General features: G+C 37.3%; 1 protein-coding gene across 3 annotated transcripts in view; it reads left to right on the top strand.

Annotated features, from left to right (window-relative positions):
- The first annotated feature begins 6,377 nt into the window (after nt 1-6,377).
- Nucleotides 6,378-24,320, top strand: part of NIPBL (NIPBL cohesin loading factor) — a 219,487-nt gene continuing 201,544 nt past the window's right edge. The window contains exon 1 of one of the 3 annotated variants that reach the window (XM_053592103.1): nt 6,378-14,253. The gene's annotated coding sequence lies outside the window, so the exon portion shown is untranslated. The remainder of the gene's footprint in view (nt 14,254-24,320) is intronic. The other 2 variants (XM_053592093.1, XM_053592111.1) reach the window with 2 other exon arrangements.

Genomic DNA, 24,320 nt, shown 5'->3' with positions numbered 1-24,320 from the left:
ACTTAAAGAGGTGGTCAATGTAGGGAGGTGGTCGACTATGGAAGTTTTACTATATGTACAAATACCTGTGCTGGACATATGTTTCAGAAGTAGAATTCCTGGATCATTTGGTGATTAGATGTTTAATTATTTGAGGAGCTGTCAAACTGTTTTCAAAGTGGCTGCACCATTTACATTCCTGTCAGCAAGGTATGAGGGTTCCAGTTTCTCTATATCTTTGCCAGCAAGTATTGTTATCTGAGGTTTTCATTCTAGCTATTGTAGTGAGAATGAAGTGGTATCTCATGGTTTTTCCTTTGTTTTTCCTTACTAATGATGTCAAACCTTCTCATGTGCTTATTGATCATTTATATTTCTTCTTTGGAGAAATGTTTATTCAGATTCTTTGCCCCCACCATTTTTGAGACACAGTCCCACTCTGTTGCCCAGGGTAGAGTGCTGTGGCATCATCCTAGCTCACAGCAACCTCAAACTTCTGGGTTCAAGTGATCCATCTGCTTCAGCCTCCTGTGTAGCTGGGACTATAGGCACCAGCCGTAACACACAGCTAACAAGGTCTCGGCCTTGCTCAGGTTTCAAACTCCTGACCTCAAGTAATACTCCTGCCTTGGCCTCCCAGAGTGCTAGGATTATAGGCATGAGCCACTGCACATAGCTGATTCTTTGCCCATTTTTTTTTTTTTTTTTTTTTGTAGAGACAGAGTCTCACTTTATGGTCCTCTGTAGAGTGCTGTAGCCTCACACAGCTCACAGCAACCTCCAACTCCTGGGCTTAAGCGATTCTCTTGCCTCAGCCTCCCAAGCAGCTGGGACTACAGGCGCCCGCCACAACGCCTGGCTATTTTTTGGTTGCAGTTTGGCCGGGGCTGGGTTTGAACCCGCCACCCTCGGTATATGGGGCTGGCGCCTTACCGACTGAGCCACAGGCGCCGCCCTCTTTGCCCATTTTTAATCTTTGCCTCAAAGAGAAGAGACTTTGTTGTCAGCGTTTCTGTTTTAACACAGCTTTATCCTAAAGCCTGCCTTACACCATCCCAATGGTAACATTGGGAGACCATTTTTTTTTTGTAGTTTTTGGCCGCGGCTGGGTTTGAACCCGCCACCTCTGGCCTATGGGGCCAGCGCCCTACTCCTTTGAGCCACAGGTGCTGCCCCTTTGCCCATTTTTAAATTGGGTTGTTTCATTGTTGAGTTTAAAAGTTCTTTGTATATTCTAGATACAGATTCCTTATCAGATATATGACTTGCAAAATTTTTTTCATATTCTGTGGGTTGTTTTATCATCCTTTTGGTGGTATCCTTTGAGGCACAAGTTTTAATTTTTTTTTTTCTTTTTTGTAGAGACAGAGTCTCATCTTATCGCCCTTGGTAGAGTGCCGTGGCGTCACACAGCTCACAGCAACCTCCAAATCCTTGGGCTTAGGCGATTCTCTTGACTCAGCCTCCCAAGTAGCTGGGACTACAGGCGCCTGCCACAACGCCTGGCTATTTTTTTGTTGCAGTTTGGCCGGGGCTGGGTTTGAACCTACCACCCTCCGCATATGGAGCTGGTGCCCTACCCGCTGAGCCACAGGCACCGCCCAAGTTTTAATTTTTGATGATGTCAATTAATAGTTTGTTTTAGTGGCTGGTGCTTTGATGTCATATCTGAGAAACCTTGGTCAAATCTATGATCATAAAAATTTATTCTGTTTTTTCCTGAGAAATTTATAGTTTTTGCTCTTATATTTAGGTCATTGCTCCATTTTGAGTTAATTTTTGCAAAATGCTGTGAGGTAAGGATCCTAATCTTTTGTATGTGGTCATCCAGTTGTCTCAGCACCATTTGTTGAACAATAGCCCTGGTTTTCTGCAGAGTTTGCTCTTTTATCTATCAGTATTCTCACTGACTCTAAAAGTAATTGAAAACTAGTACATGACCCATAATTTTGCACCTTTATGTGAAAAAGCTGATTAGTTGGACATTGCTTTATTGTAACAGTATAAAACTAAATACATTTGAATAGCTAATAGACTATAATGCCATTATTCTTATGATTTAAATATATGGCCCACAGACACACGGATTTCAGATTATTGAGATTCACTACTGAAAAACACAAAAACTTCTAAAATATGGTATAATCTTCATTTCCACCCTGTCAAGCTAGTTTCTATCTTAGTAGTAGGTGATATAAACAATCAAGGCTATGTATGATATTGCCCTTGATTTAAAGAAACACAACTTGTGGGACGGTGGAAACCAATGGTGGATAGAAAGATCTGAGAGTAAAAGAAAAAGATTAAGACAGAGCAATGTAAGTGAAGCAGCAAGAATAGTCAGGTAGAATTGTGGATTGGATTGGAGTGGCACCTTGGGGCTAGAACAAACTACTTGGAAAGATCGGAAGCTGTAACTAAACTTTCTAGATCTGGGTTGCAAGTATTATTTAATGTTAAGAAGAACTTGTTGCTAAAAAATAAGTTATTAACCTTTTCTCTTAAGTAAAATCAAAAGAAAGAGTAATTGAATAACTTCCAGGAGTAGATATTTTATAGGTTAATGATTTTAGAGCCTAGCAGGTTATATTTGATTTAATGTCACAAATAAGAGTTCTTCTCAAGTATTTTAGGAAGTTTATTAAACCATAGAAAACTTTGGTAGCTTTTTTTTTTTTTGTATCTGGGCTAATAGCCCTGGATCACTGAGTAGGTCTAGATAGACGTGCCCCCCAAGAGATCCACCAAGTAATAAACTGTGGAGGAAACCCATACATAGACATCAAGTATTCATCAGTCACATCATCCAGCTTAAAGCAGTCCAATGTCCGGTGACCTCCGTCATACAGCAAGAGATCACAGTCAAGCACTGTTATTGGTATAGCCATGGTAAATGTGAAAGTTGTCTCTCCTTCTCTCTGCTACTTTTGCTGACCTTCCGATGAAGATGTTGGTGTAAGAAGGTATTTAAGAAACCATCGGAATTCAACAGCTAACCATCACTTAAGTGGATCTGGCATTTATAACCTCTCTCTCTGGGGCGGCCAGGTTCCCAGCCGCACTCTCCACCCACCAGCTCAGCCGGGCGCTCCTCCGGAACCGGCCGCTGCGCACAAGCCGCCACGGCTCTGGTAGCTACTTTTTCCTTAGTGGTCCTTATAATTCTTTGGCTCTTTCTCATTTTATGAACTCTCCCTGGGTTCTACTCTGTGACTTCCACTATCACCTATATGAAGATGACTCTCTTATCTTTGTATCTAGCTGTTTCTTCAGTATTCATACATATTTCCAACTTCCTAACCAGACATCTCTAAGTAGGAGTCTAACAGGCCTATCTCTCTTAATGGCTCTAGTATCCATCTAGAGAACTAAGCCTAATGTCAAGTTGACTCCACCCCCATTCTGCTACTTTACATAACCACTGGCTGGTTTCTACTGTAATTCTGTAATTCTACTTTATCTTTCAAATCTACCCTCTCCTCTTCAGCCTTGCTCCCATAGCCCAGCCCTCATGTTTCGCTTGACATTATTACATTAGCTTTCTTATTGATTCACCTTTTTCCAGCCTCTCTCATATTTCATCCTTCTTTCATTAAGTTGACTAAGCTTCTTTCTGTTTTAATTGAAATTACAAAATAAAATAGCCACATCAAGAACCCAGATGAGAAAATACTATGTCAGAGGACATTTTTACAGCTGCATACGTATTTCTAAATTGTATGAAATTAATGTTATAGGGACTTCTTTTGTAATGTTAATTGTAGAGTTATTCCAGAATGCAAATTTTATTATCCTGCATGTAAAATCTTTCATATTTACCAGTTGAGTGTGGAGTAACAGCCAACCCTTTTCAGTACCAGATCACAGCCTCCTGACCTACTCTGCATTCCATCCAAACTGTTTTTAGATTTTGAAATACAAGGAACATTCTCATGTACATATGCCTTTGTATATGTTCCTCCCTCTGTAGAATTGCTCATTTCTTTCCTTTCTGTCTCCCTCTTATCTACTTGGAAAATTATTTATCTTTCACTAATGTTCAAAATTAACTTTTTTTTTTTTTTTTTTTGTAGAGACAGAGTCTCACTCCATGTCCCTCGGTAGAGTGCTGTGGCCTCACACAGCTCACAGCAACCTCCAACGCCTGGGCTTAAGCGATTCTCTTGCCTCAGCCTCCCGAGTAGCTGGGACTACAGGCGCCTGCCACAACGCCCAGCTATTTTTTGGTTGCAGTTTGGCCGGGGCCGGGTTTGAACCCGCCACCCTCGGTATATGGGGCCGGCGCCCTACCGACTGAGCCACAGGCGCCGCCCTCAAAATTAACTTCTATGTAGCTTTTTTCCCAAAACTTTTAGGTTATCGTTGGGGATAGTGCTTTTGATGCAACCTATTATCACTTATCTGTTTTAAATGTATTTGATCTAGTCTTCTGTGCTGTGAGCCATAGGAGGAAAGAGATCTCAGTGTACATACAACAGTGTGTATTCTAGTGATGTTTCTAGTACATAAGTACTGGGCATATGTTGAATGAAGAATCTACAGTGATAAGAATGTTGTATTGTTTATATCTGCCAACTTGGATATATGTCTTTAGGAAGCACATATTCTTCTAATACTCTTAGAATACAGTAATATTTGTAAAAATATAATTTGAGACTTACTTAGATTCAGAGCCATACTTAACTCTTATCATATTGAATTAATAGTTACATCATAGAATACTTTTCAACCACTTTTCTGGTGAGCACCTCTTAAAGAGCCAGATGTCACAACTACGATGTTTTTATAATACTGTAGATAGTATTAAAACTCAAAAGATTTAATATAAATGCAAGATTAAAACTAAGGGCTTGGCGCCTATAGCTCCGTGGCTAGGGGGCTGGCCACATACACTGGGGCTGGCGGTTTGAACCCAGCCTGGGCCTGCCAAACAATAATGACAACTACAACAACAACAACAACAACAAAATAGCTGGGCGTTGTGGAAGGTGCCTGTAGTCCCAGCTACTTTGGAGGCTGAGGCAAGAGAATTGCTTTAGCCCAAGAGTTTGAGGTTGTTGTGAGCTGTGATGCCACAGCACTCTCCTGAGGGTGACACAGTGAGACTCTGTCTTCCCCCGCAAAAAAAAAACAAATAAGATTAAACCTAAGGTATTATCAGTTCTAAGCTCCTAGCTGAAATGGACATTCAAAATTTTTTACAGAAAGCCTGTAACATATGCAGTAAGTTCTTTAAATTAAAATACTTTTGCATTATAAAGTATTGGCAAGTACCACTAAATCAGTTCTAAATTTACAGTGTAAGCTATTTTCCCTTAAATCAAGGAAAAGTTACATATTTGCCTAGTTATGATCATAAGGAATCAGAATCTACTGGAGAAAGCTATCAAATGTTGGTGTTAGAATCAGGAAGAAGGCAATACTGGGACAGCTACATCAGAAGCAGCATAGAATTTAACAGTGTAAAACTGAAACAAGCTGATAAATCAGAAACATGATTACTAAAGAAATTTGGGTTTTGGTGCTAATTTCCCCAAAATATTTCAAATATCTAACGAACTGCGTTAAAAACCATTCATCTGTGGGTATAAACTCCTGACTAAACTTTTATATTTAACTTTTTAGGAAAAGAGAAATTTTTATTCAAATGTCCTGATTTTCTTCGCTGTAAGTCACTTTTTGATGCTGTCCTAATTGGTCACCATTCCTTACTCTGGAATAAGTTGAGGTATGAGTTATTTTCTCTTTCTTTTTTTGAACTATTTTCTAAGCTTTTGTTTTTGAGTTTGTTATAGCCAGAATTTTAGATTATTAAATAAAAACAGATTAATACAGGAATACCTATACTAGGTATGTTGAGATTCTGAAATGTTGACTTTGGTAACAAAGTTAATAGTTTTTATTAGACTTTGATATGAGTTAACCCATTACCATGCTTAACAATAAGGAAATGGTTCATGGTAAAGCTAATACCACTTTATTAATGTAATTTTTAAAAGGTCATAATAGCTATTTTTCCATGAGTGGAAACTTTAACAAATTAAAAAATATTATTTAAAAGGTCAGGCTGTTTATATAATTCTAATAGCCCATATTCATCACAACTCATGTGTAAAGGAAGCACATAATTAGAAGTAGTAATATTGGTTGCATTTTGGGGAGCATGAAAATGTCTCTAATACTAATATCAGATGAACTTTACATCTTGAATATAAGTGCCATGATTAACTGACTTGAACCAGATGCCAATATATACAATAACATCAATATACCATTATAAAAGGACTGACACATCAAGTTTAGTCTACCTTCTAGCACTCAAGTGTTAAATGATTTGCTTCTAAGTACCGTTTTTGGAATCACCAGTTGCATTCTGAATTTCTATAACTGTTCACGTATCAATGAAATTAAATCTTTCAAAAAGATTTAAAATTTTGTCTCGTTTATAATGAAGATATGCTCCATGTCCCATGGAGACCGAAGTGCTTAAGAAGTACATGAGCAAACGTACATATTGCTAAAACTTGCCTGAACCAACTGTCCTATGCCTCAGGCAGTATGTTTCCATAAACCTTACGGTGAGTAATAGGCTAGACTAGCATAATTCAGTTTATTGCTTAACTACAAATGTTTGGACCTTTGAATTTTTTATTTTGATGCTGTTTGCTAACACCCAATTCTTATAGTTTTATTTCAGATAGTTAATAGATCACATCTAATTATTCAACATTCACACATTCTACCAGGCATGCTAAGATTCTTAGAATTGTCTTTTAGCTACTATATTCCTTTAAACATTTCTCACAAAACAAGTATTACTTTGTTATGTTTATAAACACAACAATAGGAAACAATACTTTGGCACACAAGTACTGCTTTATGCCAAGGGAAACCATTCTATTCTGTATTCTTAAATGGAAAAATCACCTTATTATTTTAAATACTTCACTGTAATATTAAATTTTATCCCTTGTTTCTTAAACTGCATATAAACTTAACATAAGACCAACCTACCTATTTGTACCAACTTTAAAATTTTAAAACATGCCTAGTTAGAACCTAATTTCACCTTTAAAAGTGAAATTACTAAGCAATATTTATTTACCACTACATGTGCGTCACAATTCTTCATGACTTGAAGGTACTGTTTTCTATGGTTTTCCATCTGAGGTCATACAACTGAGACATTTCCATTTTATACTTCCACTTGAATTTCTTCTGCTAAATGGTTAAGTTTTTCATTGCTTCTGATCCTCATGTTTCACCACCATAGTAGAAAGAAAATCAGTGTCTCAATGTTTCCATGTTTTACTTACTTAATTTTAAACATCTGGTTTTAAAAGAATTCTTTTATGCCAAATACTCATCCCTGGGCTGTCCTGAATTGAAACAGAAGTATACAATTTTCCTTCAGTTTCCTTCCTGCAAAGTAATTTTAAGTTATAATTGTCATCTTACTCAAGTGTGATACCTTGGTGGGCTTTCTCTTCTTTTGCTTGCCTTTTTGGTAGACTCAAATGTTAACAGCTGCCACACAGTTAAATTCAAAACAGGAAGTCATGTGGTCTTCCTTTATATTTCTCCCTTTCAAGACTGACTTAGCTCCTTCTGCTGGTTTTTTTCTTAGTTCACTAGGGTATGTATGGCAATTGGGGGTGAATGGTTCAATAATCGAGTTGAAGATTCTATGTTAATTCTCTAGTAAATCTGCGTTTAGCTAAGGTTTTAACCAACTAGGTCTTTCTTATCTATAATTGAAATGGCACTGGCATCACATGCTTGAAACACAAAATTTTTATTAATCCTCTTAAATAGACCTGTCAACACCATAATACTGAAATCTACCCAAGGCCAATAAAATGAAACAGTCATAAAATGTTTAAATTTTATTAAAATGGTTCAGTATAACATAATCCTTATTCTCTTTTTGATTAGATATTTGTCATTCCATTTATACACTATAATGACTCCCTTTTAAATTCTATACACGATTCCCTCCTTCCTAAGTTTTCTTCTTTAAAATCCTGTATACAATTTTAAGTACATTTATTAAAATATATATTATAGAATGAATTGGATGACAAATGAGAGTTAACTATTTAAGAAATTATTACTTACTTACATTGAATGGAAAAAGAAAGCTTATTTAAAGTTTGTTATTTTTTGGAAGGGAGGGAGGAGTTTCTATCATTCTTAAGCAATAACTTTTTCTATGGTAATTACTCTGAGAAAGATGGTAATTTGCTTTGCTCGCCTACAACTAATTAATGAACACTTGTTTTGAGATTGAGAGAAGGTGAGAATAAATAGAAACAAACATATTTTGCCTAGCATTTATTATTGTGCTACATTGGACATTTTAGAGTAGAAAATATGCTACAACAGATCAATAATAGTAATAGATCTGAATACACCAAATGTGGGCCCAATAGGAAAATAATCTTGCCTCACAATTTTAACCATATTTGACAATTTTAACAACATACTTATTTCCGACCCTTTATCTTCAGATTGCCTTTCTGAGACCAGTATCAAACCTCCTCTAAAATCCTAGTGTTTCCTCTAAAGTTCATTATTTCATAGGTAATCAGAATTTCTAAATGTTCCTTTCTTTCCCATTTTTTAATGAGGGAAGAAAAGGAAAACTATAATTTGTAGCTTTAAAAAAAATAAAAAAAACTTTTGCCTGTAATCCACAGTAAGAAACATATTTTATAAGGTAACCTTGCACATAACATACACACGAACAAACATTTATATAAAAACACATAACATTACTATCTGTGATGTATTCTTAGATTTTCAATTTTTTTAAAACAAAAAATTCTAGTCACAACCCAATAGATTTCATGACCCATTAAGGTACCATAACTCATGGTTTCAAACATTGGTCTAAAGCAGGTGCTTTCACTCCAAGCTAACCTACTAAAGAGAATACCTGAAATGAGGATCACAACCTTCCCTTCATACCTACTTTAGATATTTCAATAGATTTTCGTATTCTTTTTTTTTTTAATGTCTCCATTTCTTCTTCTTTGATTTTCGTATTCTTTCTTCATAAATAAAATTATCTTTAAACCAGTGTTTCTCTAGATTAGTTCTCTATTAAAATACTTGCATAGTTTATTTAACTCTTTGATTCACATCCAGAATTTATGCAGGATTGGGAAAATTAGACTTTCATGAAGATTTTTGATCTTAAAAAACTTTATATTGAAATCCTACCTAAAAAAATGCAATTTTTGAGGGCCCTTTCAATGCGTTGCACAGTGAAACTTGTAGTATAACATGTAACTGGTCACTTTGATTTATAAATGAATGACATGGGGTGGCGCCTGTGGCTCAAGGAGTAGGGCGCAGGTCCCATATGCCGGAGGTGGCGGGTTCAAACCCAGCCCCGGCCAAAAAAAAAAAAAAAAACCACAAGAAATGAATGACATGGATAATAAAATTTACAAACTTAAGAGAAAATTCATAATTATAGGTGAGAAGAATTAAGGGAAGGATAAGCCTGACTCTTAAAGGGTGAGAATAGGCCAAGATGAATAGATGCTTCCATGGAAAAAGCATTACTTTTATAATCTTAACAAAAATGGATAAAATACATTGGAATAGGCTTCATAAATACTACCACAAATTTGAGTATGGTATTTCCTTTGGAAACTTGAAGTAAGAACGTATTTAGAATGTTAAGTCATCTGATAATTTTTGTAGCTCTGCCCTCAAAATCCACATCCTTAATTAACTCTTCATCAAAGTTTCTTAAATTGCCCTAAAAGTAATTTAATTATCCTAAATGTGAAATAATTTTGGTAGAGTCTAAAATAACCTACAAAACATACATAGACTACTGTTTACTTCATTTTTCCTACTTTTATATATTTATTTTTTTGAGACAGAGTCTCAAGCTGTTGCCCTGGGTAGAGTGCCATGTGTCATAGTTCACAGTAACCTCCAACTCTTGGGCACAAGCGATCCTCCTGCCTCAGTTTCTCTATTTTTAGTAGACAGGTCTTGCTTTTGCTCAAGCTGGTCTCTAACCCATGAGCTCAAGCAATTCACCTGTCTTGGCCTCTCAGAGTGCTAGGATTACAGGCGTGAGCAACCTCACCCAGCCCATTTTTCCTACTTTTGAAAAATTTGTTCCTACAGGAGACAATTTTATCACTAACAAAAGATAAAGTGGCAGGCATAAAAAACTGAGAAGAAAATGATTTTTCAAAGTTTTCATTTCTGTCATTTTATAGTAAGTTGTATTTATCTTGAAGATAAACATTCTTTAATAATAACAATTCTTAATTTTTCAGTTGTACCAAATTCTGATGATGACATTAAATGCAGATAGTTAATACTTAAAATCCATTTCATTGATTAAGAATACAAATGGGAATATCCAGGGATATCCCAGGCAAGAAAACTGAGTCATGCATTCAGTCCTTAAAGGAAGGTCAGATTAAAGGTTTATTGTGCTATCCTCCAAACTAAAATGGACAAGTCAAGGATGTAACAATGAAACATAAGGCCACCATGAGTCAACTGATTTTGGACATAAAAGATTTTGAAATGTAAGGTCAAAATGAATGGTGTTAGTGGAAAATAAGCAAAAAACCAAACAAATCAAGAAAACACTACTATAGATTAACAGATTCTATTTAAGATCTCAACTTGGATACTCAAATTTAGACAAGCAAAACACTAATTGATTTAATGGAGAATATTCTTATGCATTGAAATAATTTCTTTAATTGTATAATCTGGAAAAAAATTAATTAGGTGCAAGTTTAAAGCCCTCAAAGGGAGGGACTTTGCCTGTTTTCATTCTTTGTGTGTGAAGTGCCTAGCATAAAGTTAATTAGCACCTAGTAAGTTCTTAGTAAGTATTTAAAAATTATTAAAATTTTAAATGATTAATAAATGCTACAATAATGCCCAGACTTTCCACCACAGATTGATTGTATCAGCTGCAGTTACCAGGACATACAAAATTACTGGTTTAACATTTAAATTAAGAAAGTATATAGGAAGATAATTGTGCTTCTATAAGCAAATTGAAATACTGGTATTTTGAAAACCAGTGAAAAACATTTTGAGCCACCTGTATCACTTAAAACTGTTTTTAAGATTAATGGGCAGACTTATAATGAACAGACTTGGATATACTCAGTAATGTTTAATTAACTCTATTAATAGTTATAAAATAGCTAACAAGAGTGTCTTGTCTAAAAATTCAATACATGACATATGAAAATCTGTAATAATGTCATAGCCAAAGTCTCACTGCATACCTTCCACTTTACTGGTATATTTTATTTAAAAGGCCTACTTTTCCAGCCACTAGAAAATAAAATTTCTCACATTTGTTTTATAGTTTTCAAAAATCACGTTCAATTAATTTATTGGTATAGGTAGTGCTATTACAAGGAAAGTAGATGTAAATAAACAGCAAACTACATAGTGAATTAAAATATCCACATCTAGTGACATCAGCTTTCACTGAACCTTTTCAGAAGAAAAATAAATCTGACTACAATTTGCTTTGCTTGGCAGCATAATTGAGGAACAACCAAAGTAGCCACATGTGCTCCTTTATATAAGGTCTCCTACCCTCAGAAACACACATTATTTGAATCACTGTGCCTGGTATACATTTCGTACCCGGTACACATTTTGTGCCTAGTAAAACTTGCTGAATGAACTTTTCCAGTCGTGCCTGATTTGGACTAAGCCAATCAAATGCTCACAGACTTTAATTTAGTGCAAATGGCATGTATTTTGCAAGAAAGAGAGCAGACAGGGTAAAGAATGCAGTCGTTGAGACTCAGGAGAGTAAAGCTAATTGGCCCAGTATGGATAAGATCAGATGATGCTGTCCCGGAGCAAGCTCACTTACAGAAGCCTATAAACAAATTATGTCTAGTATGTGGATTTCTAGTGTTGTGAAGAGTTTTCAAATGTTTAGAAGTAAACTCTTTTGCCCGAATTCTGTAATAAACTTGCATTTTCCCCTAGATCTTTTTTCACAATCTTTCATAAAGTTGCTGTAGCATATATGCTAAGTATGCATAAAATACATATTAAAGGATAGAGTACAGAAACGGGGGGTGTCAAAGCCTTTGTAACTGTCATTCATTCGTTATCCAAATAAGAATCTACCGTGTGACATTATTCTAGGCGCTGGACGTAACACCAGCTAAAACCAAAACAAAACCTCTTGTCCTCCTGGAGCTTAAATTCTACTGGGCAAAGGGTTATAACCGACCAAAGGATAGAATGAGAAGGGGGCCCGGAAACGTGCCGTTTAAAAAGTGGCCGCGGAAGTACCGAGGTGACACTTGACCAAAACCTTGAAGGTGAAGGAGCCCCGTGGAGTCGTGGGAAAAGAGCTTAATAGAAGGAATAGCGAGGACACAGTAGTCCTACTTTTAGATGTCAGGGCAGGTCCTGCCTCCCACCCTGACCCCGTGATGCCCAATTGTGCGCAGGGCCGTTAGACCGCGGTCAAGGCTTTGGCTTTTACTGTCCTGATCATGGGAGGCCACTACAGGGTCTCCTGCAAAGGAGGGACAACATCTTGGTCACTCAAGTGATTTCTGAGGCAAAAGCAATAACCCATAGCCTGGTTTCCGCACTTAATTGTAGCGCACCGGTACATATACAAATACACAATTCAATTAACGTTAACTGAATTCAGTAAATAAAACATAACACAAACTTCGTCCCGTTTGAGTAAAAACCGCTTACCTACTGCACTTTTTACCTGAAGAAAAGCCCCCTTTTAATTTACACAAATTTAAAAGAGAACTGTGGACCGACGAAGTTACTTCTTGTTTAACAGTACAACTACAACAAGCTTGGTTTTGTACGCAAAATCACATTTTGTACTCCAGCCGTGTCCAGCGCTTCAGTGTTTCAAATACAAAGAGGAGACGATGTTTGAAATCTGCCGGCTCCGGCCCGCAGTCTCCCTCGGTACAGCCAGCCGCCGGCCAGGGTAAGGCCGGCCGCGGTCGCCGAGCTCTCGGCTCCACCCACACCCAGAGGGGGCGCCAGGAGCCGCGGCCGCCGCACCTCGCTTTGCACAGCGTCGCCTACAGGCCTCGATCCCGACGGTTAGGGAAGAGCCCAAACAACAGCCAACAAAAAGCAAGATCAGCAGAGACCGCATATCTCCAGGAAGAAATGCAAAACAAACACGATTCCAATTCAATCCCGCCGGGAGTCGTCTTCACCGCCAAAGGTTGCGTTCTTACTCCGCAGAAATAACGCACAGACGGGCTGTAAAGTCCAGCCTCTCAAAAAGAGAGAAAGCAAACGATATATCCATCCATCCGGCTGCAGGGGCACCATTTAAAAAATGCACCGTCGCCGTCGAATCGCAGCTGTCTTCTACTCGGCTGCCCCGAGCTCGGCTCCTTAAAGCTAAAGACCAGCTGGGCAACCAGCGCGGTCTCCAGCCGCCGCTGTCTGCGGCCTGCTCGCCCCTCCGGGCCTGAGCGCCCCCAGCGCGCACGACCACCACCGAACTCGGGCCCCGCTCCTGTGGGCCTCCAGAAGAATAAAGACCGGGGAGAACCGGCCTGCCCGTTCCGCAGCGTAGACGCCACTCTCCAGGATCCACACTACAGGCGACACCCGCAGCGCCGTGAGGAGGAACAGGGCGTGGAGAAGAACCGCCGCCGCCGGACTGCTGGCCCCGGCCAGGCCCAGTACGGCACGGCGCGGCGCGGCAGAGGACACTAGCCCAAGCGGCAGCGGCGGCGGCGGCGGCTGCGGCGGTGGCGGAAGTGGAGTGGGGAAGAGGGGGTGGTTGTTAGTGTTTGGCGCCGGCGGAGGGAGTCATTCCTGCAGCTGCACTTCCGGTCGGCATTTTGTTCTGAGAGGGAGAGACGGAACGAGAGAGAGACACACACAGGGCTCCTTCCCCCCGCCCTCCCCCCTCCCTCCGTCGGTACCGACTCACCCGACACCACCAAGCCGCAGGGAGGGACGCCCCCGCCGGCAGGAGGATTGGTTCCCGGGCCTGCGGCGATGCCCCCCCGGTAGCTCGGGCCCCCGGGTCGGGTGTTTGTGAGTGTTTCTATGTGGGAGAAGGAGGAGGAGGAAGAAGAAGAAGCAGCGATTTGTCTTCTCGGCTGGTCTCCCCCCGGCTCTACATGTTCCCCGCACTGAGGAGACGGAAGAGGAGCAGTAGCCACCCCCCCTCCCGGCCCGGATTATAGTCTCTCGCCACAGCGGCCTCGGCCTCCCCTTGGATTCAGACGCCGATTCGCCCAGGTAAATTCCTGCTCTTTATTTCGGCGGCGGTGGCGGCGGCGCCAGGTCCTCAGCGTCTCTCCTCCTCGCTCCCCTCCCCGCCGTTTCCTTAGCGGCCCCAGGTCTCTTCCACGGGAGAGTCTGGAGTTCGGTCCTCTCTGGTGGCAGCCGCCCTGGGTGGCGGTGGTTTTGTACCCTCTCCCGGCTGGCTCCGGTGGCGGGGACTGGGCTCCTGCCGGGCGGCCGGGGAGGCGTAGGCCCGGCGGAGAGTGCAGGCCGCGGGCCAGCGGAATCTACTTGAGCTCGGGGATTAGGAGAGCTCCAGGCTGAGCGGAGCGACTGCTGGTCGGTGACAGGCCTCGCCCGGGAGAGGAGCCGTAGCTAGTGAGGAGGCGGAAACAATACAGCTAACAGCAAATGTGCCCTGGTCGTCCCCATATTTACAACTTTCCCGGTCCGGGAGTGGGGAACGTCCCAGTGAAACAAACAACCTCCCTTCTTCCCCCGGTGACCCCATGAAGGGAGGAAGTAGTTTCAGTTAGTGAGACAAATGTAAATACTCAGACACGGATCCAGTGGTAATTCTTTCTCTTTGTAAAACTTGTTTGGACGTTGGAAAGTTGATAAAGACTCATTTTCTTTTTCAAATAATTAAATCGTTCATATGAATATTTAATATAGAAAACTGTACTGTGGTAGACACTCCACTCCCTCCCCTCCCGCAAGAGCTTTCATGTTGTATGCGTGTGTTACACATGGACTTTTTATTCAAGTATAAAGTACTTGACAGGTTTGCTCTGCCACTTTATATTTGTATGCGTTATATAAGGGCAGTTTTTAACGACTATACATAAAACACTCAGGTACTTCCTGACCAAAACTTGTACAAGCATACAAAGGATTTTTAATGTTCTGAGAATTGTGCTGAAATACGGGTAAAACCGTATTGCAGTTTTCTTTAAAAAGATAAAAATGAAGTTATACTTAAAATCCTTGGGAGGTTAAAAAAAAATGTAGAAGGTGCCATCCTACCAAGTCAGGGCAGATCTTACTGAGGTCCCAGGATTGTCATTGGCTGTGCCACGATGTTTGACTGTGTAATGAGAGAGGTGTCATTTTAATAGGTCAAATGTATCTGTAAATGCTGGAGAAAAATATCAGTCCTATCTTGATAAGTTCTAGTTCACGAGTAAGTTTAGAGCTTGTTTATGGAGGCGTTGGTAATGTAGGTTGGTAGGTTGGTATGAGGGGGAAACAACAATTTAAAAGTCCTCAATAATAAAAATTGCATAGAAAAATAAATGTCCCTGGGTTAGACAATTTTGATACTTTGTTTCATATTCGCTGAAGGAATACTTTCATTGGTTAAAATGAAGCAATACTGCTCAACAAAGTCCCTTGTTTTACTAGTGGGTGTTACATTGGTTCAAATTTTCTGTCCTATTAAATTATTGTCACTGTAGCATCAGTTACTTTGTGGAGGTTATTTTTGAGTTAAGCAAAATTGTTCCACATTTCCTGCAAACGTACGGATAAATTTTAAAAAGAGTGAAGTTAATATAGCTGTCACGTACTAGGCATGTTTTTAATGCTATAAATCCGTGTAGTAGTCAGTAGCGTGTCCGTGATTTGTATTGGTCAGGGAGCAGTTTGAATTTTAAAAAGCCTGAAGCTCCTGCTGAGCCCCAATCCCGGCCTCCCTCCCTCCCACTAATCTCCCATTCCTGTCTTTGTGCTGCCTGCTCCTGTTAGACACTGTTTGCTACGGGGCCTCAGGCCTCCAGAGGGTGGGGGGGTGTTTAAGTGGGGGGCATGGCAGGGAGGGAAAGTAGGAGAAACACTTTGCATTCTCAGAAAGCAGAGGGTTTGTTTTTTTTTGGGGGGGTGGTGGTGATGGTAAGGGTTTCATTATAAATGTTTAAAAGGCCTTAATACGTTCCTGTGATTGTCTTTACAACTTTTATTCAGTTAAAATACTAAGACATATGTCAGGTGATGAACATATTCAGATAATGGAAAGATGAATTCTGTTTGCTTAGTTTTCATCAACAGATGCTACTTATTTTTGAAGCTTATGAGTGCCTTCTTATGCAGATGTTTGAATCAAAGTGTTAGGTATTAGTTTAGGTGATTTATTTTTTTCTGGAGACTTTGCAATTAAATTGCAATGAATTAGTTCTTCTCAACTTACTTTCCAAATTGTACATATTTTATAATTTGTAAGTAATATAGGTTGTGTGATAGTTTAATTTTATTTAAACTAGCATAAACATTGCTTTAATGTAGATTTAAAATTATTTTTTGTTTAGTCCAAACCAGTTAAATTGATTGTTTAATGTTTAAACATTATGTGAAACTCAAAACCTAAACTTGAACTTTAAATTTTTGATAACTAAGTTGGAGAAAATAATTTGTTCCCTAAAGCTTATAGTTGGTTCTACTTATTGGTTGGGATATTAACCAGTGAGTGCCTAATCTTTCTCCATTAAAAAAAAAAAATTCAGTGAAAGAAGGTAATATTATTTGGAGAAATATTTTATAATATACCTAAAGGAAATTTCAACAATGTGTTTTATTGTTTTTCTTGGCTCTGTAGTAACCAATAACTTACATTACCTGAAAATAGATTTAAAGTAAATAAGGAAAGTCTAGTAAATCAAACTTGAACACTAAATACTTAGTGTTTTGAGAACTAAAATATTTTCAGTGTATTTAGGATGCTTCCGTTTTGAAGCTATTCTCTTATTTGTTTACTAAGTTATTGGAGATCATTTGAACCTGTGCTAGGGGTCATTTTAATACTGTTTGCCTGTAAGAAAAAGGTTATACAGTAATTGAAGAAAGACAGAGTGTCTATTTCAGAGTCTCTTTAGGGTTGAAAAGTGAAAGTTTTTACTGTGGTAGTAAACTTAACTTTGGGTTCTGCATAGTGATCATTATTAAATTTCAAAAATATTATGAGCAATGCTGTACCAATTCTAACATGAAATTTTTTTTTAATTTGGATACACACTACCCAAATCAAACGTGTATTTTCTAAGGCTTCCTAAACTAATTTTATATTTAATTTTTTAATACCAATCCATTATCAAACTGTCATAGAAACAATTTGAACCCATCTGTTGATTTTTGACATAACTTACTGTGGTATTTTTACTTTCTCAAAATAAGATGCATTAATAATAGTAAATAAAAACTAAGAGTTCAAGTTATAGATAATTTCATTAACCTTCCTGTTGCTTATTAGAAGAAGCATAACTTGTAAGTAATTCTAAATTTTTAAATTAATATTTCAGTTTTATGTGAAGTGATTAAGAGGTCTAAGATAAATAAAAATTCCTTTTAGAAAAATGTTTAACACTGTCACCTTTATTTGCTGTCAGGAAATTACTAGGAACCTTTTTAGAAGTCTGATAATTAACTGTTTAGTTTTAGATGCTTACTTTTAATATCCTGAGCTTACTAAGTTAGCTTTGGTAATTTCTGATCTTATATAGCCTTTAAAAATTATTCTAAAATGTGCTTCTTAAGCAAAGTTTTTTTTTTTTTTTTTTTTTTATATATTTTTTTTTTTGTAGAGACAGAGTCTCACTTTATGGCCCTCGGTAGAGTGCCGTGGCCTCACACAGCTCACAGCAACCTCCAACTCCTGGGCTTAAGCGATTCTCTTGCCTCAGCCTCCCGAGTAGCTGGGACTACAGGTGCCCGCCACAACGCCTGGCTATTTTTTTTTTGGTTGCAGTTTGGCCGGGGCCGGGTTTGAACCCGCCACCCTCGGTATATGGGGCTGGCGCCCTATGGACTGAGCCACAGGCGCCGCCCTTAAGCAAAGTTTTGCCTGTTTGCAGCAGTTGTCATTTGTAATAATTCCTTATATTATTAAATTGGTCATTCTTCAAAGTCACCTGAGCCCATTTATATTTATTCTCACATCCCTGTGGGAGAAGTGATCAGCATGATTTCCATTTTTTATGAAATCCTTGACACTTAAGAGACCATGTAATTTGTATAGATTCATGTCGTGAGTCAGTGGGAAAATAAGGGATTCTCTGATAAAAGTTTTTTAATAGATTATGTTGCATTAAGAAATGTACGAAGCTCTGGTCTGGAAGCTAGGTATTGCTCAGTGCTGACACTGAAACTATTTTTGACTTTTTCAGTTGTCTGTGTTCAAGATAATCTTTTTGAGAAATGACACCTATATTTTGTGTATTTTCCTAGTATGAAAATAATACTTTTACATTAAAAATCCTGACCTTATATGTATGGGTTTGAATGATTGATTTATTTACATATGTCCCTACTGAGGAATGTAAGGAAATTAAACTATATTGGCAGTAAAAAATATATAATGTCTTCTAAGATTTATTTTTTATTTTTTATTTTTTTAAATTACTAGGGTGGAGTTTTCGTGTTCGTAGTTCATTTAAAAGCAGTTTAAGAAACCATGTCTCTTAAGGCCATCATTGTAATTTTAAATGGTATTTATGTGCTCAAAGTATTTTGCCCAAGTAAGTTAAGTAATAGAAGTGATTTTAGGTACTTGTCTTTGTGTAATTATATTTTGCTGTAGACTGGAGTCAGTTTTGATGAACTGAGTTTTGTCAGGTTGCATTGTTTAATGCATATTCCGTTCTATTCCTAAAGTGATTAAATTAGGAGAGATTATTTCTTGATGTAGCATTCCAGCTGAGATTTTAGCCCATAAGATTTTGAGGGCCTATGTTAGCTGGGTATCATATGAAGCATATGGCATTGTCCCCCCATAATATTATCTCATTTAATTCTAGCACGTGCAGAGAGTAGAAACAGTTATTTTCTACAATTTACAGGATGAAAAAACAGACTCGAAAGGTTTAGACAATTGTCCATGGCCTTATAATTAGTAAATGATCAGTTTGATTTACATTTGTTCTAAATATTCAGTTTTCGTGTTTCTGTCTAGTTTTAGTAAAATTTTAACATTACTTTTTGGTTGCTATGTTGATTCAGTACTTATAGGAAAATTGTATACTTCAGAGAAGCTGGAATAGAATTTAGGCTTTGTGTCTTGTATAAATAATAGTTTTAAAGCCAACGAATCTCTATTATGTTTATAAGCTGTCTGGAAATTTTTTTACTTAAGTTTTTATATTGAGTTGAAATTGTTCATCAAAGCATCTATTTTTAGAAAGAAAAAAGTCAGCTTTAATGAGTGATTTTATCCATTGAAATGTATGTGACCAGGGTGGCGCCTGTGGCTCAGTCGGTAAGGTGCCAGCCCCATATACCGAGGGTGGCGGGTTCGGACCCGGCCCCAGCCAAACTACAACCAAAAAATAGCCGGGCGTTGTAGCGGGCGCCTGTAGTCCCAGCTGCTCGGGAGGCTGAGGCAAGGGAATCGCTTAAGCCCAGGAGTTGGAGGTTGCTGTGAGCTGTGTGAGGCCACAGCACTCTACCGAGGGCCATAAAGTGAGACTCTGTCTCTACAAAAAAAAAAAAAAAAAAAGAAATGTATGTGACCAATTGTAGTATAGTAGATGTTATCTGTAAATTAATATGAGTGATCATTTTTTTAAAATTCCGGTATTTATATAGCCAAAACATATTTATCCTTTCAGAGTCATCAGTTTGGGAATTTGTACACTTAGTATAAGCACTGTTGCCATTGCATACAACTTTATGGGAATTCCTTTTGTGAATACTTTCAGAGAGTTTGACATAGACTTTTTCATATCCTTTATGGCAAATCTTTATTTTCTGTGGTGAATTTTTTTTTAGATACAGTAAAAAGTCATCTGAAACTTAGCTTAGGAAAGTAAGATTTAGTAAGCTCTCTTGTGTGTGTCAGGAACTCTCTTGAGTGCTATGTAATATTATTGAATGTTTCCATGTGCCAGAAACTGTGTAGGGAATTTTTTTGTATGAATGTTTAAAATTCCTCAGGGTATAGTATAAGGTTGATTGTATGAAGAAACTGAGGTATAGAGTGATTGACTAGCCCAGTCAGACAACTAGTATGTACTAATTGAAGAAAGTGGACAAAGAACTTCAGAGTTGATGTTTTACTCATCATCCTTAGCTATTACACTGTTTATCTTGTTTTTGAACCTTCTGTCTACCCAGTGAAGTTAGTGATAGTGTTTTCATTTTACAGAAGAAATTGAGGCGTTTATCATATTTGAGAGACTTGCCCATGGTGTCAAATCTAGCAAGTGTTAGAGATAGAATTCCGATCCAGATATGTCTGATGCTAAAATCTCTATTCTTTGCATTCTACCATCTAGCGTCTTCAAAATTTGTAATACAGTTTTTGATGAAAAGGGTAGGATTGGTTGTAAAGCAGTGAGACTGTTTTTCTTTTGTGCCTTAAAAAAAATAATTCTAAAATGTTTTGGTCAATTACAGCTGATCTTTATTTGATTATAGTTTTTTTAAAAAATACCTTATTATGGGCCAGGCAGCATGGCTCAAATTTTAGCCCATGGTGTCTTGGCCTCTGGGAGGCCAAGGCTGGTGGATCATCCAAGCTGAGGAGTTGAAGACCAGCCTGAGATAGAGTGAGATTCCATCTCTACTAAAAATAGAAAAACTAGCCAAGTGAAGCATTGTGGATGCCCGGAGTCCCATCTACTTGGGTGGCTGAAGCAAGAGATCACTTGAACCCAGAAATTTGAGGTTGTTGTAAGCTCCGATGGCACAGTACTCTACCTAGGGCTACAGAGTAAGACTCTGTCTGGGTGGGGGGGAGGGGAGAAGACCTTGTTTCAGTGTATCATTTAATAAGAATATACTAAACTCCTTTCAAGTTCCCTTTTGTATATATATTTGCCCTTTGGCAGAAAAGAAAAACTTTTCAGTATGCAAAAACATGAAATTAGCAACATTAATTAATTTATTAAAATAATATTATATACACTTACCTCTCCTGAGAAATTCAGTAGCTGTGATATAATTTTGAAATGCAAGATCTCTTTTTGTTAGAATTAATGTAGTTGGGTCCCTTGTCTTCTCAGTTCTTCAGTCTTGTTCAGATGAAAACATAATTGTTTTTATGTGAGCACTTTTTAAAAAATGCTTATTATTTTAGACTAACATCTAAAACACTAATTATCAAAAGTAAAACTATAGTTTTCTTTTAAAATATTAATCTTTAAGATTGATATTTATGATATTTGTTATTTGTGCAATAAAAACGTCCTTGAAATTTATTCCAGGCAGGAAATACATCACTGAATCTTCTCAGCACTGCTGTCTGTTAACCCTTTAAACTACTTTAAAACTTGCTTTTAGTTGACATTATATCTGATTCTGGGTTCCCATATTCTAGCTAAAGACATTGATTATCTGAGTGTAGTCTCTGTGTAATTTAGTTTTTCCTTGGTGATGACGAAGGTGAAATTTTACATGGGTTTAAATTCGGTACAGCTGCATTTATTAATATTATTACTTACACTATTTAAAAAATTTTTTCCCAAGGTTTTCAGAATAGTTTATTAAGTCTACGATAAAGTTGAAATGTACTTCCCTAAAAACTACTGTTGTTTCATTCTTTACCCTTTGAGAAGAATTTGAATTTATTGTGTAACCTACCTTCAAGTTATTCTGCAAGACACATATGGCATGTGCTTTTTATTTAAGGCTTCTAATGTTTTCACTCTTTTCTCTTTCCCTTATGTGTCTCTTCCTTTCTTTGTTAGTATTCAATTTCTTCTTTATCTCTCCTTAAGCAGATTTTTACATAGCTTGGTGAATATAGGTGTTCGTTGTGAACGTAGATGGTCTCATAATGTGTTAACTTTTTCCCTAATGAAAAGAAGAACAGTTGGAAAGATCTCAAATTCTGAGATCTTCATAGGTTTAAAATATATTGCTGGTGAAAAAAGCGTTGATACTAACTGAACAAATACAGAGGATGCCAAAAAAATGTATACACATTTTAAGAAAGGAAAAACCACATTAAAACTTAATACTCGGTTCAGTACCTGTAGCTCAGAGGCTAGGCCGTTGGCCACATACATTTGGGCTGGCTGGTTCGAACCCAGCCCGCACCTGCCACAAGCAACAATGACAACTACAACAAAAAAATGGCCAGGCATTGTAGCGGGCGCCTGTAGTCCCAGCTACTTGAGAGTCTGAGGCAAGAGAATTGCTTAAGCCTAAGAGTTTGAGGTTGCTGTGAGCTGTGATGCCATGGTACTCTACCAAGGGGGACAAAGTAAGACTCTGTCTCAAAAAAAAAAAAAATTTGTAATACTCAGTATATACTGATAACATTTGTTATCTCGTATATGATATCTTGTATCTTCTGTAATTGTGAAAGTCAAATGTGACTTGAGTATTACAATTTTAATTCTTTTTTCCTTTCTTAAAATGTGTGTGGACATTTTTTGGCATATTTGTATATTTGTGTAGTGTTCCCACTTTTCTTCTTTAGACATTCCTTTTCAAAATGTTAGCTCAAAGACCACAAATCTTTTTGTAAGGAGAAAGAGAAACAAAGGGTGGTCTTCTTGTGAAAGCTTCTCTTACCTCTGTGTTTCATAGCATTTCTACAGTATATTACTTATATCTCTTGATAAAATAATTTGTTCCTATATCTGTCAGCCATACTTAACCATCAGCACTGTGAGAACAGGAGGCAGTCTTGTCTTCATCTTTATATCTATAACATCATCATGGTGCTTGTCCTGTTTTAGGTGTTAAATAAACATTTGTTGATTGGTTGGAATTAACTATATGTTATTTCTTTAAGATATATTTTTAAATGTAAGATTAACGAATGATAACTACATATTTTTTTGTTGATTTCAAAATGTAATTTTCTTGGATATAGCTCTGCCCTTGAGGCTTTTTGATTTTGGGGTAAGAACATTTTATTTACATATATCCCTAAAATACATATGTAGCTTATATATAAAAATAATAGACAAAAAGTGAGACTCTGTCTCAAAAAAAATAATTCGAAGAAAAATTAAAAACAGTTCCTTTTTCAGCTGTTAGTGAGGATAGTGAAGTATAGGAAGGATTTTTATTCTAATCCCTTGGGCAATATAATTGAAAGTGAGATAACAGTTTGTGGCAAGAGGGTACACATCTACTTTCTTATTAATTTTAAGATAGATTATTACAATTTTTATTTTCTTTGCTAATTTAAGTAGTATGTATGATCAGATAAGTTCACTGTAATGGGAAATACATTATAGCAAATTAAAAATGCTACTCAACTAAAATAGTGATCTGATGACTGCATCCTTTTTAATACATCAGGCTTATTGAAGTATAATTTACACAGTAAAATTCACAATGTACAATTTGATGAATTATGACAAATATATATAGTCTTACAACCACTACTAGATAGTGTAATCAGAATATTTCTCTTACCCTAAGAAGTTTCCCTGGGTCCCTTTGTAATCAGTTTCCTACACCTACTTCAATCAATGGCAACCAGATTTAATTTCTGTCCCTATAGTTTTCCCTTTTCTAGAATGTCATCAAAGTGGAATATTATATAGCCTTACATGTCTGGTTTCTTTCACTTAGCAGAATGCTTTTGAAATTCATTCATGCTGTACATATCAGTAGTTTGTTGGTGACTGAATTTTGAAATTGTATTTAACGTATTCTTTAATATTAGTGCTACTCTTAGGAGTTTTAGCAAAAAATAATACTTTGAACAGCTTTACATAATTTACATATTTAAATTATATTTTGGCAGATGCCTTACATTTTACTTGCCTATTTTTACCCTTCATCCTCTCCAAATCTAGTATAACTGACATTATTATTAATGTCATTAATATAATTATTAAGTAGTATTTATTTATATTAGTAAATACTGTTAAATGCTCTACCAACTGAGTAAAATAGATATTACCCTCTTTTTCATTGTAATTAAAATAGGTAGTATCTTGTATTTTAAACATGTAACATAGAGACTGGAGTAATAAATGAGGGATGATGAAATAATAACTCACCAAAAATTAAGTCTGTGTTTTACTTTTAAGTTTCATGTTTGTAAGTTTATACTAAAAACAGAACATAGGTAATAGTAAGGAATAGTTAAAGCTTCTGAAAGTTGGGAGCAGATAATGAGAAAAAAGCTA

Source organism: Nycticebus coucang, chromosome 1 (assembly GCF_027406575.1).
Source record: "Nycticebus coucang isolate mNycCou1 chromosome 1, mNycCou1.pri, whole genome shotgun sequence".
Classification (NCBI taxonomy): Eukaryota; Metazoa; Chordata; class Mammalia; order Primates; family Lorisidae; genus Nycticebus; species Nycticebus coucang.
This window is presented reverse-complemented; position numbering and strand designations above follow the sequence as displayed.